The sequence below is a fragment of the Tupaia chinensis genome, unplaced genomic scaffold (assembly GCF_000334495.1).
Source record: "Tupaia chinensis unplaced genomic scaffold, TupChi_1.0 Scaffold143793_1, whole genome shotgun sequence".
NCBI lineage: Eukaryota > Metazoa > Chordata > Mammalia > Scandentia > Tupaiidae > Tupaia > Tupaia belangeri.
In genome coordinates this window covers 189,757-207,360 of record NW_006203643.1, presented here as the reverse complement: position 1 = coordinate 207,360, position 17,604 = coordinate 189,757, and the positions used below count along the sequence as shown (strand labels likewise).

Here is a 17,604-nt window from a genome sequence, read left to right as displayed (position 1 = left end):
GAGGTTTTTGCTATAGGACACGTGCACTCACCAGAAAGAGACAGAGAGATAGAAAGCAAGAAATCACCCCCCACCCAGGGGGATGGCCACGCTGCAGTCTCTTCTCTTCTTGGGATCTTGGACATGCACGCACACGTGCCCGACATGAGTTTAAGCCACCGGGTCCAGGACTCAAACCACAGTCGACTACATGGGAGTCCACTGACATAGCCATTACACCAACTGCTAGTCTCCCTGGGGGGTGGTTTCTTGCTTTCTCTTACTCTGTGTATCTCTGGCAAGTACACACACTCATTTTAAAAAAAGAAAAAGACTAGGTGAATTTAAATGAATAGAGATTTATTTGACTAAAATTCCTGGCCATGTGGAAGGTCCAAAGGCATCACAAAATGGCAGAAGGTAAGATCTTGAACAGAGGGACAGACTGTGAATTTCTGCCTGTTCTAGTCTCTTTTCCCCTCTTATAAACATACCAGAACTCAGTCATAGGGGCTCCACATGACCTTATCACACTTAAAGCCCCACTCTGGGACACCATGAAGAAGTCAGGTTTTTACATAATACCTTTACAATACAATCAAGTACAACATATGAATTTAAATGTATCATCCCTTATAGAGCTTCTACTTTGGAAAAGAGAATAACAATAAATTAGTCTTAATGGATGCAAGCATTTACACACATACACACTATGTATGCAGGATCTTCAAAAACTAAAGCTTGTATTTTAATTCCATTGAAGTCTCATTGTGTGTGTGTGTGTGCATGTGTATATATACATATATGTATATATGTGTGTGTGTATATATATACATATGTATATCTTGCATTCAACTGTAGATATTGTGTCACATGTATATAATACATGTAATATATGAAAGTAGTACAAGATACTGAAACCAACTGGTTGCACAGTGGTTAAAGTGGCTGGATCCCACATGACCAACTATGTGGTTCAAGTCCCAGATTCAGTGGCTTGAAAAACACTGGGCAAATGCATGTGCATGCCCAAAATCCCTAGAGGAGAATGGAGGAGAAGGGCATGCAGCTTAGCCATCCTCCCAGAGGGTGCTTTGTCACTTTCCCTCTCTCACACTCTCTCTCTCTCCGTTTCTCTCCAGTGAACACACACCCTATAGAAATTTTTAAAAGAGATTTCCTCCATGGAATGCATGCGCTTGCCAGAGAGTCAGAGACAGAGAGCGAGAAATCACCCCCTGGGTGGGATGGCCATGCTGCTTTCCGTTTTCATTCTCCTCTTGGGATTTTGGGCTCACATGTACACACGCACAGACACCTGGTAAAAGTTTCAAGCCACCAGGTCCAGGACTTGAACCTTGCTCATCTATGTGGGAGTTTAGTGCCTTAATCACTGAGTCACCTGCTGGCCCCCATAGCAAACATTTTTTTAAAGTAATACAGAATGTGAAAAATTGAAAAAAAAAAAAAGTAAAGCAGAGTAGCTCCATGGTGCAGTGGCAATGCACTGCTCAAGAGAAGCCAAATCCCACATAGTGCCCTTGGTTCGAATCCCCAGCCTGGTCAGAACCGAAACAATGCACACAAGTATCCAAGATCTGACAGGCTGGAGGACTGCAGGGGGAGGGGATTGCAGTATGAGCAGACCTTGTGGAGGCACTCTCTCTTTCTCTCTCTCTTTGTCTCATTGTCATGCGTGCATACTAAAAATAAAATAAAATGAAGCAGGGTAGAAAGAATCAGGTATTCTAGGCATGGCAGTTTGCATAATTCAAAGGATTGTCACAGAAAGCCTCACTGAGGTGATGTTCACACAAAGACTTGAAGGCACTGAGGAAGGGAATCTATGTATTTATCTAGGAAGAGCATTCCAGATGGAAGAAATAGCAGACTTCCAAAGGTGGCACTGTGTCTAGTATTGTAAGGGATAGTGAGAGGACCAATTACCCTATAGCAGGATGGGCTAAAACCATGGTAAAGGAGATGTCCTTTCTCAGCAGTGACCTAGCAGGCATTCACGCTGCATCTTCCATGAAAAGACACTTTTTAAAAAAAATTGAAATAACATTACAGTGGGAAAACATTTACAGTCTCTGTACATAGTATCCTTAATATTAAAAAGGTCCTAATGGGGACCAGCAGATGGTGTGGTTGTTAAGGTGCTGAATTATCACCTCACTGACCATAGTTTAAGTCCAAGACCTGGTGGCTTGAAATCAGGCTGGGCACGTGTGTGTGCATGGCCAGGATCCTAAGAGGAGAGTGGAAGAGAAGAAATTATGGTATAGCCATCCCCCTTAGGGGGTGATTTTTCACTTTCCCTCTCTGTCTCTCTGGTGAGTGCATGTGCCCTATGGCGAAAACCTTTTAAAAATCCTATAAATCAGTAAGGAAGCAAAAATATGAGAATGGCTAGTAAGTACATGAAAGGCTGCTAGGGAAAAGGTACCAAAAACTAGAAAAATTGAGAACCCCAAATGTTTGGAAGAATATGCAACAATTGGAACCTCGTGCGTGTTGCTGGGAGCATAAAATGGTGCAACCACTGTGGGAATTTATTAGGCATTATCTATGAGTGGGCTTCAAAATGTTGATGGGAAATGGAATTAAAGTATAGTTTATCTTGATACAAAAAAACTAAACCATGATTAGTTTTTTACAAACATTCCATGAACCATTTGAAGGCCCCTTACACTAAAGCTAGGTGTAGGCCAATTCTACTTCTAAGAAATGACTACTAGAGGGGCCAGCAGATGGCATAGCAGTTGTGTTGTTGGCCTGCCACATGGCCAACCACAGTTCGAGTCCCAGACCCAGTGGCTTGAAACTCATGCCCGGTATGTGTGCATGCGTGCCCAAGATCCTAGGAGGAGGATGGAGGAAAAAGAGTTGTAGTGTGGCCATCCCCCTAGGGGGGGGTTTCTCACTTTACTTCTCACTGTCTCTGTCTCTCTCTCGCTGGCAAACACACATACTCTAATGCAAAAACCTCTTTAAAAAAAAAAAAAGAATTCATTCATTTATTTTGACAAGAGAGAGACAGAATAAGAAAGCAAGCTACCAGGTCCAGGACTTGAACTGTGCTCAGCTATGTGGGAGTGTCCAGTGCCTTAACCACCATGCCACCTGCTGGTCCCCAAAACCTCTTAAAATAAAAGTAAATAAGTAAAAAATGAGTACTAGAATGTTTCTAGCAGTCCTATTTGTAGTATCCTCATAAAATTATATTCATAGTGAAGAACTACACAGCAATGAGAATGAATGTTCTACAATTACACAAAATAACACACCTTGTAGTTACTAATTAAATTGAACACAGATGTTTTATGCATTTTTTTTTGTATGCTGTGGTTCACAGTAAAATTAGGAAAAAAAAAAAGTCACAAAATACTAGCAATTTTGTGGACCAGGTGGCAGCATAATGGTAACACAGTTAGACCCGTATGAGAAAGATCCTGGATTTGTATCCTCAGACCACCCTGTGTATGCTTGGTACACATATGCTATGATCCAGGCTGGCTGAGACTAGGGGTAGATCACAGCGTGAAGACCCTGTCGAGATTCTTGCCCACACTCTATTCATATTCTTTCTCTCTCATGGAAGAAAGAAAGAAGTAAAAATTTTTAGGGCCAGCCTATGCTGGTTAGTTAAGAAAAGCCAGATCCCACATAGCCAACCACAGTTTAAGCCCTGACCCCAGTGGCTTGAAAAACACACCAGGTATGTGGGCATGTGTGCCCTAAATCCTGACAAGACTAATAAATGAAGAAGGAATTATGGTATGACCACGTCCTGTTCGGGAGTGCTTCTCCCTTACCCTCTGTCTTCCTATCTCCGTGAAGCACACACACACTCTGGCAATTAAAAACAATTTTTAAAAAATATTAGCAGTTTGGGGCTGGCAGGTGGCGTGATGGTTAACGGTGCTGGACTCCCACATGGCCGACTGTACTTCAAGTCTTGGACCCAGTGGCTTGCTTTCTCATTTTCTCTCTTTCTCTCTCATTCCATCCCTCTCTGGTCAAATAAAAATAAATAAAATAATGTTAAATAAAATAATTCTTAAGAAAAAGATATTAGCCATTTAGTCAATAATGATTATAAAGTTTACTTATTCATTTTTCCATGAGTAAGAGAGCATCCCCAGCAGAGTCGTGACCCCATGATCCACCCCAACCTGGATGACCCCTGAATCATGGGCATGTGCATGCCAAGCATACTTGGGGAATCCTCTAGAAACAAACCCAAACCCCAGACTCTCTCCTGTGGGTGAGCCTCATGGAGCATTGCATTTCATCTCTGCACCACTGACCAACCCCATATTTTTTTTAAAACTTCATTTTGCTTTGCTCTTTCCGCCATCTTGGAGCCTGTGGAGGCCTGCTGGTACCAGGACTTCTAAAAGGCAACTATGTCTGGAAGGCTGTGGTCCAAGGCCATTTTTGCTGGCTATAAGCAGGGTCTCAGGAACCAAAGGGAGTACACAGCTCTTCTTAAAATTGAAGGTGTTTAGGGAATCAGCAGTTAGCGTAATGGCTATGTCGCTGGACTCCCACGTAGTCAACCACGGTTCGTGCCCCAGACCCGGTGGCTTAAAACTCACGCCGGGCATGTGTGTGCATGCCCAAGATCCCGAGAGGAGAATGGAGGAGAAGGGATTGCAGCACGGGCAACCCCCCCCGGGGTGGTGATTTCTCGCTTTCTGTCTCTATGTCTCTCTCTGTCTGTCTGGCGAGCGCATGCGCCCTACAGTGATAATCCAAAAAAAAAAAAATTGAAGGTGTTTATGCATGAGATGAAATGGAATTCTATTTAGGCAAGAGGTGTATTTATGTGTACAAAGCAAAAAACAGCACAGTGAGTCCTAGTGGCAAACCAAATAAAACCAGAGTAATCTGGGGAAAGGTTACCCGTGCCCATGGGAACACTGGCATGGTTCGAGCCAAATTCCAAAGCAACCTTCCTGCTAAGGCTATTGGACACAGAATCCGTGTGATGCTGTACCCCTCAAGGATTTAAAATAATGAAATGTAAATGAATAAAAATGGATTTGTATTTTAAAAAAAAAAATGGCAAAGCCCTCCCTGCTACCATACCTTCTAATACTAGAAATAGTATGGATAGGAGTAATTTAGGGGTGGGTAATAGGGCAAGGGAAGGAGGGAAAAAGTGAGGAAAAAAAATAGTATGTTTAGTTGACACAAAAATAAAAAGTTATGGGAACCAGCAGTTAGTGTAATGGCTATGTCGCTGGATTCCCATGTAGTCAACTGCGGTTCGCGTCCCGGACCCTGTGGCTTAAAACTCACGCCGGGCGCATGTGCGTCCAAAAAAAAAAAAAAAAAAAAAAAAAAACCTTCATTTTGCTTTGACCTTTGGTTAGTTGGCAAGCTAATATAATTCAGAAGCTGCTCATAGTTAGGAAAATTGGGACTTCGGTTGATGAATTTGTTTTCTCATTGACAGGGCCTGAACAGAACAGACTTGAGTAGGAATCTGCCACAACCAACAGGAGGACAACAAGGAAAATGACACCATAGGAGTCCGATTGCACTGCAGTGGGAATTGAGTGAGGTCTTGCCTGTCCTCTAAACCTCCCCAGAGGTGTCCCAGTTATGTCCAGAATTTCTCCCGAAAGTGGGGGTTCTTAACCTGGATAGAAGTCAGAAGTATCTGTGAACTTTATGGAGGAAAGTATTACATCTTTATTTTTTGCTGGTTTAATTGAAATTGAGTTTTACCTTCAATTCTGAATGCTGGCAACAAATCACAATAGTGAAAACAGTGTCTGCACTTTTCCCACCAATACAAGTCAGTTAATGTTCACATGACATGACCGGTATTCTAGGCATCTCGAAATAGGATTCACATTCCTCACCACTTTGAATGATAGTAGATCTTAGAATTTGATGTTCTAAGATGAGCCCATGTATTACCACACCCCAGTTTCATTTCAGTTTAATATATAGTTATATTGGTATTTTGATGTAGTTGGTTTCTGTTGTAATCCTGTGTATTTGCGTGCATGTATGTGCATGTGTTCTCTTAAAAAATACAGTCGTTTCCTAAGTATCCGTGGGGAATTGGTTCCAGGACCCCCACCCTGCAGATACCAGAATCCACAGATGCTCAGGTCCCTTATATAAAATGGTGTGGTATTTGCATTGAACCTATGCACATCCTCCCGTACATTTTAAATCCTTTCTAGATTACTTATAATACCTGATACAATGTAAGTGCTCTGTAAATTGTTGATAACTGTATTGTTTAGGGAATAATGACAAAAATAGTCTACGTGTTCGGTACAAATGCAGCCAACTTTTTTCCAACTATTTTTGATTTGCAGTTGACTGAATCCACAGATACAGAGGGCCAGTTTTCTTTGTGAAGGGGCCCACAGGCTTAACAAGATGCCAAAAAAGTTCCTCACAACACAATTTTTAGGTTAAGAACCCCTCTCTTAAAAGTCAGAGAGTCTGCCTTGACGACAGTCCTGAATTTCTAACTCTATGGGCAGACTATTTTCTGCGGTTTATTCCCTTATCTTCAGAAACTCTGTCTACTCTCCAGTCCAGTGACCTCAGGAGTTCCCACATCCCGGTCTGTGACCTGAGGAATTGCCACATCCCCTGGAGCATGCACACTCAGGTCTCTGACAAGCAGTGTCCAGTCCCAAGTTGGATGTGGAGTTTAAACTCTGGAGTATATGTTTAGAGATGTGTCTATACTCCAGCCTCTGACCATAAGAATAATGACACCCCAGTCTGTGTGGCGCCAGGAATTTCCATAGCCCACTCTACCAGACTAGGAGTGTCCACACCACAGTGATTTAACCCAGGAGTTGTCTCACCCAAGTCAGCATGACCACAGGAATGTCCACACCTCAGGAATGCACACCCCCCAGGAATGTGTGGCAACAGTATGCACACAGGAAGCTGTGACCACGGCTGTGTAGCCACACCCACCACCATGTGGATGCCACCGTGATCACATGACAGCCTGAGAGACCCCAGGAGTGTCCACACCCCTGGTTGTGTAATTCAGCAGTGGCAACGGCTTAATCTGTAACCAGCTTCCCCAGCCCAGTCTTAGATGCCATGAGTGTGCACACCTCAGACTATGACCACAGAAGTACCCACCCTCCAGTCTGGGTATCCACAGATTATGGTGCTCTGGGAACGGTTTTGCTCCAGGCTAGCAACCTCAGGAGTGTCCTCTCTCCAGTCTCTGTGACCACAAGAATGTCCACACCCAAGTTGTGACAGAAGTAATGTCTAATCCTCAGTGTGTATGCCCCGGGTGGGGTCCAAAGCCCATAGTCTCTGGCCATGGTGTGTATACACCCTACTCTTGGTAGCCTCAGAAGAGTGTGAAACCAGCACCTGGGGCTCCTGGTATGGGTCCACACTAGTCTGGGTGACCCAGGGAAGACACACGCCCCACCCATGTAGTCAAAGGAATCTCTGTACCCCAGTGTCTGGGACCATAGGAGAGTCAGTTCCCTAGTTAATGCGACCAGAGGAGTGTGGAGTGTAGTCTATACCTATCTGCATGTCCTGAAAGGTGTCTACACTCCAGTGGGTATGACCCAGCAGTGTCCATGACATGGTCTATGTGACTCCAGGAATGTCCCTACCCAGCTAGTATGAGTCTAGCAATGTCCATGCCAAGTCTTGGGCCTACAGGTGTCCATTCCACAATCTTTGTGACTTAAGGAGCTTACACACACACACACACCTGCAGTCTGTGTGATCTAGCTGATAGCTACAGCTGGCCATGCAACCCCAGCAGAGTCCACATCAGAAGCTATAGAACCACAGGGGTATTCCACAGGCAAGCCTAGGAGACTCTGAGAATGTCCGTGTCATAATCATTTGGCTGTAATAATGTCTCCTCTCCAGCTTGTGTGTCCTCAGTCATGTCCCTGTCTCAGTCTGTGTGGTCCCATGTGTCCACACCCCAAACTGGGTTATCTAAGAGGTATCCAAACTCCAGTCTATGTGACTACAGTCTTATGTATACACCGATCTGTATGACCCCAAGAGAAACCAGTATGTGATAATTCAGGAGTGACTACACCCTATTCTGTGTGACTTCAGCCATGTGACCTGCCATCTGACCTGACCACATCCAGTCTGTAAACCACCTAGTCTCCACACCCTAGTGGACCCCAGGAGTGTCTACGCCCCTATCAGCATGACCCCAGGACCACTGATCCCAGATCTGGTGCCTGATTGTCTATACCCTCATCTGTGTGATCCCAGCAATGTCCATACCTCATACTATGTGATCCTGGGAGGGTCTGTACACCAGTCAGTATAAACCTAGGAATGTCCTTTTCCCAATCAGCATGACCTCCACACAGGTATGTCTGGAGGAAGAATAATCCAGGCACAGGAAAAAGCCCATGCAAAAGCTCTGAGGCAAGGATATGTCTGACACATCTAGGAATAGAAAGGAAACTAGTGGGGCAGGAGCGGAGTGAGTAAGAGAGCCAGTGTTAGGAGGTGGGGCCAGAGAGGTCTTATAGGAACTCATGGGCCATAGTGAGGACTTTGGCTCTTAATCTGAGTGAAAGGGGAGCCCCAGTAGGGCTCCAAGCAGAGCAGAGGTAGGCCATTGGCTGACTCTGGTTGTAACAAGATCACTGTGACTGCTGTGGTGGTGGTTACCCAACTGTTTTTGTTTGTCAAAACTCAGAGAACTGTACAATAAAAGGGTGAAGTTTACTGTATGTAAAATATAACTCTTTTTAGGTTTAAATTATAACTTTTTTTTAAAAAGTGCAATACTTTGCAAGCAATAAAGAATTCTATGTCTATAAGAAAGATGGTTGTGATCATGCTTGTGTTATTCCTCTTCTCTGCGTGCTCACTGCTCAGACCAGTCTCAGGATTGCACATGAAGAAGAGGAGCCAAGATAGGACTTGATTTGTTGTTTGTTATGGACTGAATTGTACCTCCCACTCCCTGCAGCCCAAATTCCTATGTTGAAGCCCTACCCCACAATGTGACTGTATTTGGAAACAGGGCCTTGAAGGAGATAATTAAGGTTAAATGAGCTAGATAATGGCACAGTGGTAAAACGTTAATGCTCAGGCCAGCCTGTCACATGGTGGTTAAGGTGGCTGGATCCCATGCGGCTGACTATGCGATTCAAGTCCCAACAGCTTGAGAAACACTCCAGGCATGTGTATATGTGTGCACAAAATCCTGAAGGGAGGATTAAATGGAGGAGAAGGGATTGCAGTCTGACTGTGCCCCAAGGCAGTGGTGCTTTCTGGCCTTCCCTCTCTAGCAAGTGCATGTGCCCTATGGCATTTTTTTTTTTTAATGTAATGCTTTGTGAGGCTGACCCATGTGACAGGGTTCTGAGTTTGAGTCCAAAGATCTCCTTGGATAGATTGGGCATGTGCATGCATGCTCATGATTCAGGCTGGCTGAGGCTAGGAATTGATCATGGTATCCAGATCCTGTTGGGAGTGTGTGTGCTCTCACACTCGCTCTTTCTCTCTCTTTCTCATGGAAGAAATAAATAATCTTTTTAAAAAATGTTAGGCCAGTTCCATGGTCTGGTAGTTAAGGCAGCTGGATCCACATGACTGACTACACAGTTCAAGTCCCAGACACAGCAGCTTGAAAAAGACTCTCGACACACATGTGTGCATGCCCAAAATCCCAAAATGAGAGTTTAAGGAGGATTACAACGTGCCCATCCTCCATGGGAGGGGAGTGCTTTCGCACTTTCCCGGCCTCTCTCAGGTCAGCACACATACCCTCTGGCCAAAGGAAAAAAAAAAGTTAAATGAAATCAGAACAGTAGTCAATTGATAGGACTGGTATCCTTATAAGAAGAGGAAGACGGCCCAGCCACTGTGGTGCAGCAGTAATGTTATTGCCCTGCAATACTGGAAGTCATATGGCAACCATGGTTGAAATCTCAGGTTGGCCTGAAAGATAATCTGAATGTGTGTGCAGGCACCCAGGATCCTGAGGAGTTCGAGGGCTAGAGAAAGGCAGTTGTGGCACAATGAGACTCTGTCAAGGGTGCTCTCTCTCTCTCTCTTGCTCTCTGTCTCTCATGCATATGTGGCTTCTATCATAAAAATAAAGGGAATAAAAAGAGACACCAGAGTTTCCCCTCTCCATGTGTGCACAGAGAAAAGGCCACATGAGGACATGGCAGGAAGTTGGCCATCTACAAGCCAGAAAGAGAGGCCTTACCAGAAACCAATCTCGCTGGTCCCTTGATCTTGAACTTTGAGCCTCCAGAACTGTGAAAAAAGCAACTAATACTTCATCTCTCAGTTTCAGGGCTGAATTCAAGAGACTCATCTTGACCATGTGTGAGGGGAGCAGACCCTCAAGTGAAAGGAGGAAAATCCAACACTTCCTCGTCTCATTGTAGGGGGCTCTGGAGCTGAGAGGGGACAAGTGGCCCAGGGAAAGCCAGAGATGAAATCCATAGGTTCTCAGTTCCCACGGGTTCTGGGACTATCCTCTTCAGCCACAGGACAAGATGAGTAATGATTGTTTGAGGAACTTCCAGAACTGCTTGGGTCTCCCTCCATCCAAATTTGGTTTGTGCCAGGTGGCTCTCACACAGGACATGTATATAGGTTTCTGTGGGTTTTATAGACTTGCTACATGGCGCATATGCTCACTGGAGAGAGAGAGACAGAGAAAAGAGGAATGATGGCCATGTCACAATCCCTTCTCCATTTGCCTCTTGGAATTTGGGACATGCAAGCATACACACCCTGGCGTGTTTTTCAAGCCACCAGGTCCAGGACTTGAACTGTGGAGTTGGTCATGTGGGATCCAGCACCTTAACTACCACACCACCTGCTGGCCCTGTATACAGTTTAAGAGTCGTTGATACCCTGGTTCAGAAGTATAGGTGTAATGGTGTCATCTCAGGCCTTGTGGCAGCCCAAAGGAAGGGGCCAGTGTCCCTCTAGATGACATGGGGGCTTGGGGAAGCTGGGATGAGTCATGGTTCAAAATCCATGTCTTGGGACTGGCAGATGGCATAATGGTTTCATCGCTGGACTCCCACACAGCTGACTGCAGTTCGAGTCCTGGACTCAGTGGCTTAAAACTCACTCTGGGTATGTGTGCATGCGTGCCCAAAATCCCAAGAGGATAATGGAGGAGAAGGGATGGCAGCATGGCCAACTCCCCTGGGAGGTGATTTCTCACTTTATGTCTCTCTGGCTAATACCCACGCCCTATAACAAAAATCTCTCAAAAAGAAAAAAAAAGTCCATGCTTCACAAGAAAGTTCTGCCAGATGCAGAAGCTAGGAACCATTATCACCCAGGCAGATTGATGGAGGAGAGCTAAAGGATAATTGGCTGTGTCTGCACAAAGGTGTGTGCGTACATTATGCTTTTGTGCATGCATAGATGGTGTGTGTGCACTCATGTTTTTGCTGTTTTGGATGCAGGTGTGGATGAATGTGTGCTCTACAGGTTTAAGAGTGCATTCTCGTGGGAATGCTGGGGAGGGGAGTGGATGTTCCTGGCAGTTCCATGGGGACCTGACAAGAGTGCTCGTGAAAAGCAATCATGCATACGCATGAGGGTGTGCTTATGTGAGAGTTCCCGTGTGCAAACTCCCAGGGCCACGGGTGCTAGCCTGCATATATTCCCTGTGTAAACGTGTGTGTGGTTGTGATCAGGTGTGCCCATGGACTCAGGACTTCATTTCTGTGCACATAAAACCCTGGACTCCCACGCACATGTGTGTACACTGGTGCTCATGTGTGTGTGCATGGTTTCCAGTATGGCCATAGGCCTAGGTCTGGGCACATGTATACGGTACCCCAGGGACCCTATGAATTGGTTGCTCATGTGTCCATCTGTGCCAATGGGCTGGGATCTTGGCATCTGGGCTTCTGTAGTGTACCCTTGGGGGCCCACGTACGGTGTTCACGTGTGCATATGGGGTCCTGTGTATGGGGTGGGTGTGCAGATTCAGTTCCACCTACATCTGGCTGGGAACCATATGGGAAACCAAGGAATGCACTTCCTCCAGGAGTTCAGGTTTCAGTAGACCCAAGGGAATGAAATCTAGGACAGTTTTGCTTGCTGCAAACCTTGTTACTTGGAACAAAGCTAGAGCTTGAAAAAGGCACCTTTGTCCCCTGAGCAGAGCACTGTGTAGAGCCCTACAGAGGGCTGGAGAGATGAGCACAGCTTGTCGGCCTCCATGACATGAAGCAGGAGCACCGGGAGCCCTGAGAGCCTAGAGACTCGCAGGGAAGTGGAGTGAGAAGATGCAGGGGAAGGGGGCCACAGCAAAAGGGTGGAACCGGCATTCAGGGATGGGGGTCACCAAGGCACAGGGCACTCAGTAAAGGCCTGGGAGAGGGTAAGCAGTGTTTGGCCAGGAAGCTGCATTTGGCTCCCTCATCACTTATAGACTGAGTGCCCGGGTCATTTCAGAGATGAACAAAGGCTGGGGGAGGAAACAGGCAGTTAGACTTTAAGAGCTGCCTTGGGGACCTACTCCATGATATAGCTGAGATGTTCTGCTCAAGAGAAGCTGAATTCCACATGGCAACCACAGTTCCAAGCCCCAGCCCAGTCAGCCTGAAACACTCCAGGCACACACACATGAGTACCCAGGATCCAACAGGCTGGAGGACTAGAAGAAGGGGATTGTGACATTATCAGACACTATGGAGAAGGTCTCTCTCTTGCACATTCTCTCTCTCTCTCTCTCTCTCCCTCTCTCTCTCTCTCTCTCTCTCATGCACGCACATGCACTCTATCATGAATAAAGAAAAAATTAAAAATAATAATTTTTTAAAAGCTGTCCTGGACCCCCAAAGCCCCTGGAGCCTAGAGTCAGCTGCCGGCCCTTTCTGGGTCTCAGTATTCTCCATTGTCAAATGGTCTGCCTATCTGCAGCACAGGCCAGGGAAGCATTTAGCCTGGAAGAATAGCCCATGAGCTGTGAGCAGGCAGGGTGCTGCTCTCCAGGGTCTGCTCCTCTGCTACTCCACAGCCTACCCCCAAGGACAAAGCTTGCAAATGCTCCGGGGAATCCATGTCCATAGGTCTTTTAAGAAGGGGGAAGCCAAGCCTGATGGGACTGCACCCTATGTTAGGAGAGTGCACCTCTACCACTAGCCCTGATCTCCCACCAACCCACCTGGGCTCAGAAGGGGAAGGCACAGAGACCCCCCAACCCTCCTCCTGGCCCTGGTTAGAAAAGAACAACTGCTGGGACCAGCAGTTAGCGCAATGGCTATGTCGCTGGACTCCCATGTAGTCGACTGCGGTTCAAGTCCCGGACCCGGCTGCTTAAACTCACACCGGGCACGAGTGCATGTGTGCCCAAGATCCCAAGAGGAGAATGGAGGAGAAGGGATTGCGGCTTGGCCATCCCCCCTGGGGGATGATTTTTCACCTTTCCCTCTCTGTCTTTCTGGCAAGCGCACGCGCCCTATAGCAAAAACTTCTCAAAAAAAAGAAAAGAAAAAAGAAAAGGACAACTGCTGCCCCTGGATCCCAAGACTGACCCAGATGTAGAGCAAGTTTGAGAGGGCCAAAGGACCTCCCCTTCCAATTTCAGCAGGCAGCCTTGCCCAGATTTACCCCAAAAAGCCCTCAGATGCAGCTCAAGATATTCCTGTGCTCCCCCCTTCAAGCTAAAGACAATGGCTTTCGTTTTCTGTTTTGTTTTGTTTTAGTTTTTCCTCCAGGGCACTCTCAGAGAGAGAAATCACTCTTCATGGGGCAGGGCCATGGCACAATCCCTCCTTCTCCAGTCTCCAGGCAACTCTCAGGATTTGAGGCATGCACACACACATGCCCAGTGTAATTTTTGTTTTTTATAGGAAACGTGCTCATTTGAAAGACAGAGAGATAGAAAGTGAGAAATCACCCCCTAGGGGGCAGGGCCATGGCACAATCCCTCCTTCTCCAGTCTCCAGGCAACTCTCAGGATTTGAGGCATGCACACACACATGCCCAGTGTAATTTTTGTTTTTTATAGGAAACGTGCTCATTTGAAAGACAGAGAGATAGAAAGTGAGAAATCACCCCCTAGGGGGCAGGGCCATGGCACAATCCCTCCTTCTCCAGTCTCCAGGCAACTCTCAGGATTTGAGGCATGCACACACACATGCCCAGTGTAATTTTTGTTTTTTATAGGAAACGTGCTCATTTGAAAGACAGAGAGATAGAAAGTGAGAAATCACCCCCTAGGGGGCAGGGCCATGGCACAATCCCTCCTTCTCCAGTCTCCAGGCAACTCTCAGGATTTGAGGCATGCACACACACATGCCCAGTGTAATTTTTGTTTTTTATAGGAAACGTGCTCATTTGAAAGACAGAGAGATAGAAAGTGAGAAATCACCCCCTAGGGGGCAGGGCCATGGCACAATCCCTCCTTCTCCAGTCTCCAGGCAACTCTCAGGATTTGAGGCATGCACACACACATGCCCAGTGTAATTTTTGTTTTTTATAGGAAACGTGCTCATTTGAAAGACAGAGAGATAGAAAGTGAGAAATCACCCCCTAGGGGGCAGGGCCATGGCACAATCCCTCCTTCTCCAGTCTCCAGGCAACTCTCAGGATTTGAGGCATGCACACACACATGCCCAGTGTAATTTTTGTTTTTTATAGGAAACGTGCTCATTTGAAAGACAGAGAGATAGAAAGTGAGAAATCACCCCCTATGGGGGATGGCCACACTGCAATCCCTTCTCCTCCCTGGATTTTGGGCACACATGCACATGCACCCGGCATGAGTTTCAAGTCTCCAGGTCCAGGACTCAAACCACAGTCAACTACATGGGAGTCCAACGACGTAACCATCTGCTGGTCCCCCCAGCATAATTTTCAAGCCACAAGGTCCAGGACTCAAACTGCATAGCCGGTCATATTGTATCCAGTGCCCCAACTTCCGTATCATTTGCTGGCCCAACAGTGGCTTTCTTTTAGATCCTCCAGGACAACTGCAACACTGACTAGAATGTCAGGCAGCAGTGGGACACTACACAGTTGTATAGGATATGCCCCTGACAACACTTACAAGGAGGAGAGTGGGGCCAGAAATGCCACCTGAAAAGGGCCTCCTTTTCTTTTTCCTTTTTCTTAATTAGCCAGGGGGCAAGTGACCTTGCCAGAGGCAGAATCACTCCCATGGGGCATTGTCACACCACACTCCCTTTTTCTTCCATTTCTCACTCCTCTCGGGATTTTAGGCATGCACACACACTTACACACACTCAGCAGCCTTCTCAAGCTGCTGGGTCTAGGACTAGAACCACACAGTTGGCCACATGGGATCCAGCTGCCTTAACCTCCACACCACCAGCTGGCTCATAGGCCTCCTTTTCTAAAGTTCACAAAGGCAAAGTCCAGAGACAATGCAAAAAGGGTACATAGCCCTGGTGAACGTGTTTCCCTCAGGGTTTGGCAAGGCCTCAGCCTGAGGATGTCTCTGAGCTGCAAACATGTTCAACCATGTCTAGTTGTGATATTATGATACATATATACTTTTTGGTTTGCATCCACAGTTCCTGGTTCATAATCATTTGACCATTTGCCCCTGGTTCCTGAAGCTTCCCAAAGCAGGCCATAGGAACTAGAATTTCTTGGGCCAGCAGGTGGCATGGAAGTTAAAGCAGCTAGATCTCTCATGACTGACTTCATGTCCTGGACCCGGCAGCTTGGAAATCATGCCAGGGGCATGTGCATGTGTGTCTGAAATTCCAAGAGGAGAATGAAGGAAAAAGGATTGCACCAATCAACCCTGGGGGATGATTTTTCTCTCTCTCTCCCCATGCCTCCACCCCTACCCCACCAATGAGCACATGCACCCTATGACAAACAAAAGAAAGGAAGGAAAGAAGGAAGGAAGGAAGGAACAAAGGAAGGAAGGAAGAAAAGAAAGAAAGAGAAAGAAAGGGGACCAGAAGTTGGCGCAGTGGCTATGTCTCTGGACTCCTATGTAGTCAACCACAGTTCGAATGCCGTACCCGGTGGCTTAAACTCACACGGGGCGTATGCGTGTGTGTGCCCAAGACCCTGAGAGGAGAATGGAGGAGAAGGGATTGTGGCATGGCCATCCCCCCTGGGGGGTGATTTCTTGCTTTCTGTCTCTCTCTGTCTGGCAAGCGCAATGTGCCCTATAGCAAAAACTACTCAAAAAAAAAAAAAAGAAAAAAGAAAGAAAGAAAGAAAAAGATAAAAAGGAAAAAAAAAAAGAAAGAAAGAAAAGAGAGAGAAAGAAAGAATTTTTTTTTCCCCAAGGTGGATCACAGACATACCCCAACCTTTCCCCACCTTTCTGACTTGGAGCTAGCCATGAAGACATTCTCTGACCCACCTTGTCCAGTAGATTGTATGCCCCCATTTCAGAAGGAGTCCTGCCCTATACCTGGAAGGAAAGAATGCTGCACAGAAAGGCCAAGAATCTGAACAAACAAGCCTTGCCGGGTTTCCCCACCCAGTCTATTAGCATTCGATCATGCCGTTTTGTCCAATCACATCTCTGCACGTTTGTTGGTAGGCTTCAATTATGCCTATGCAACAAGTCTCCATAAAAAGCCCAAAGGACAGGGTTCAGAGAGCTTCTGGACAGCTGAGCATGTGGAGGCTTGAAGGAAGGTGTACAAGAACCCATCCATGTGCCAGGAGGGTGGCACACCCCAACTCCATGGGGATGGAAGCTCCTGTGCTCTGGACCCCTCCAGATCTTGCCCTATGTATCTCTTCATTGTGCTATTTATTTGTATCCTTTAAACTATCCTTTATAATTAGCCGATAAACGTTAAGTGTCTCCCTGAGTTCTATAAGCCGCTCTAGCAAATTGAAGATCCTGAAGAGGCCATTTTAAGAGCCTCAACTTGTAGCTGGTCAGTCAGAAAGTCCCAGAGGCCTGGATGTGAAACTGGTATCCCAGATTGAGGCAGTCTTGTGGGACTTAGTCCTTAACCTGGAGGATCTGGTGCTAGCTCTCAGTAGATAGTGTCAGACTTGAATTAGATGAGAGGATACTCCGCTGCTATCTGTTGTAGGCTGGCTGGCCTGCTGGTGGGAAGAGATTCCCAGGCATTTTGGGATCACAGGAGTGATCTACATTGTGAGTGTACAGTAGGAGAAATTGAATTTTGGTTTCTCCTACCAGTGCAGCCCTGTGTGTCCTTAGGAAAACTGTGAAAAGTTTGAGATGGACAGAACTATCCCCCCAGGTGTCCTTTCGATGGAATTCTGCATTCTAGCAGACCTTTAAGGCTTATCTGATTCTATAGGGGGCAGCGCCTTTGTCTCTGGCTGAGCCATTTTGAAACTCTGTAGATAGTTCATCTGTGCAGGGCAGCTAATTCCCATTCAGAAAAGTACAAATTGAGGGGGCAGGCAAATGGTATGGTGGTTAAGGCGCTGGACTCCCACATGGCTCACTGTGGTTTGAGTCCTGGACCTGGTGGCTTGCTTTCTTGTTTTCCCTCTCTCTCCCCCTCTCTCTCTGTCACTCTCTGGTCAAATTTTAAAAATAATAATAATGATAAATAAAATAAAATGAGTAATTAAAACAACAGAAAAATGCAAATGAATTTTGTCCTGTGAGAAACAATCAGGATCCAACTTGTACAAAAAGATGAT

General features: G+C 46.2%; 1 protein-coding gene across 3 annotated transcripts in view; it reads left to right on the top strand.

Moving 5' to 3' along the window:
- Window positions 1-5,960, top strand: part of FTSJ1 (FtsJ RNA 2'-O-methyltransferase 1) — a 17,154-nt gene extending 11,194 nt beyond the window's left edge. For all 3 annotated transcript variants that reach the window (XM_006165030.3, XM_006165029.3, XM_006165031.2), the window contains one exon: window positions 5,447-5,960. The gene's annotated coding sequence lies outside the window, so the exon portion shown is untranslated. The remainder of the gene's footprint in view (window positions 1-5,446) is intronic.
- The last annotated feature ends 11,644 nt before the right edge of the window (window positions 5,961-17,604 follow it).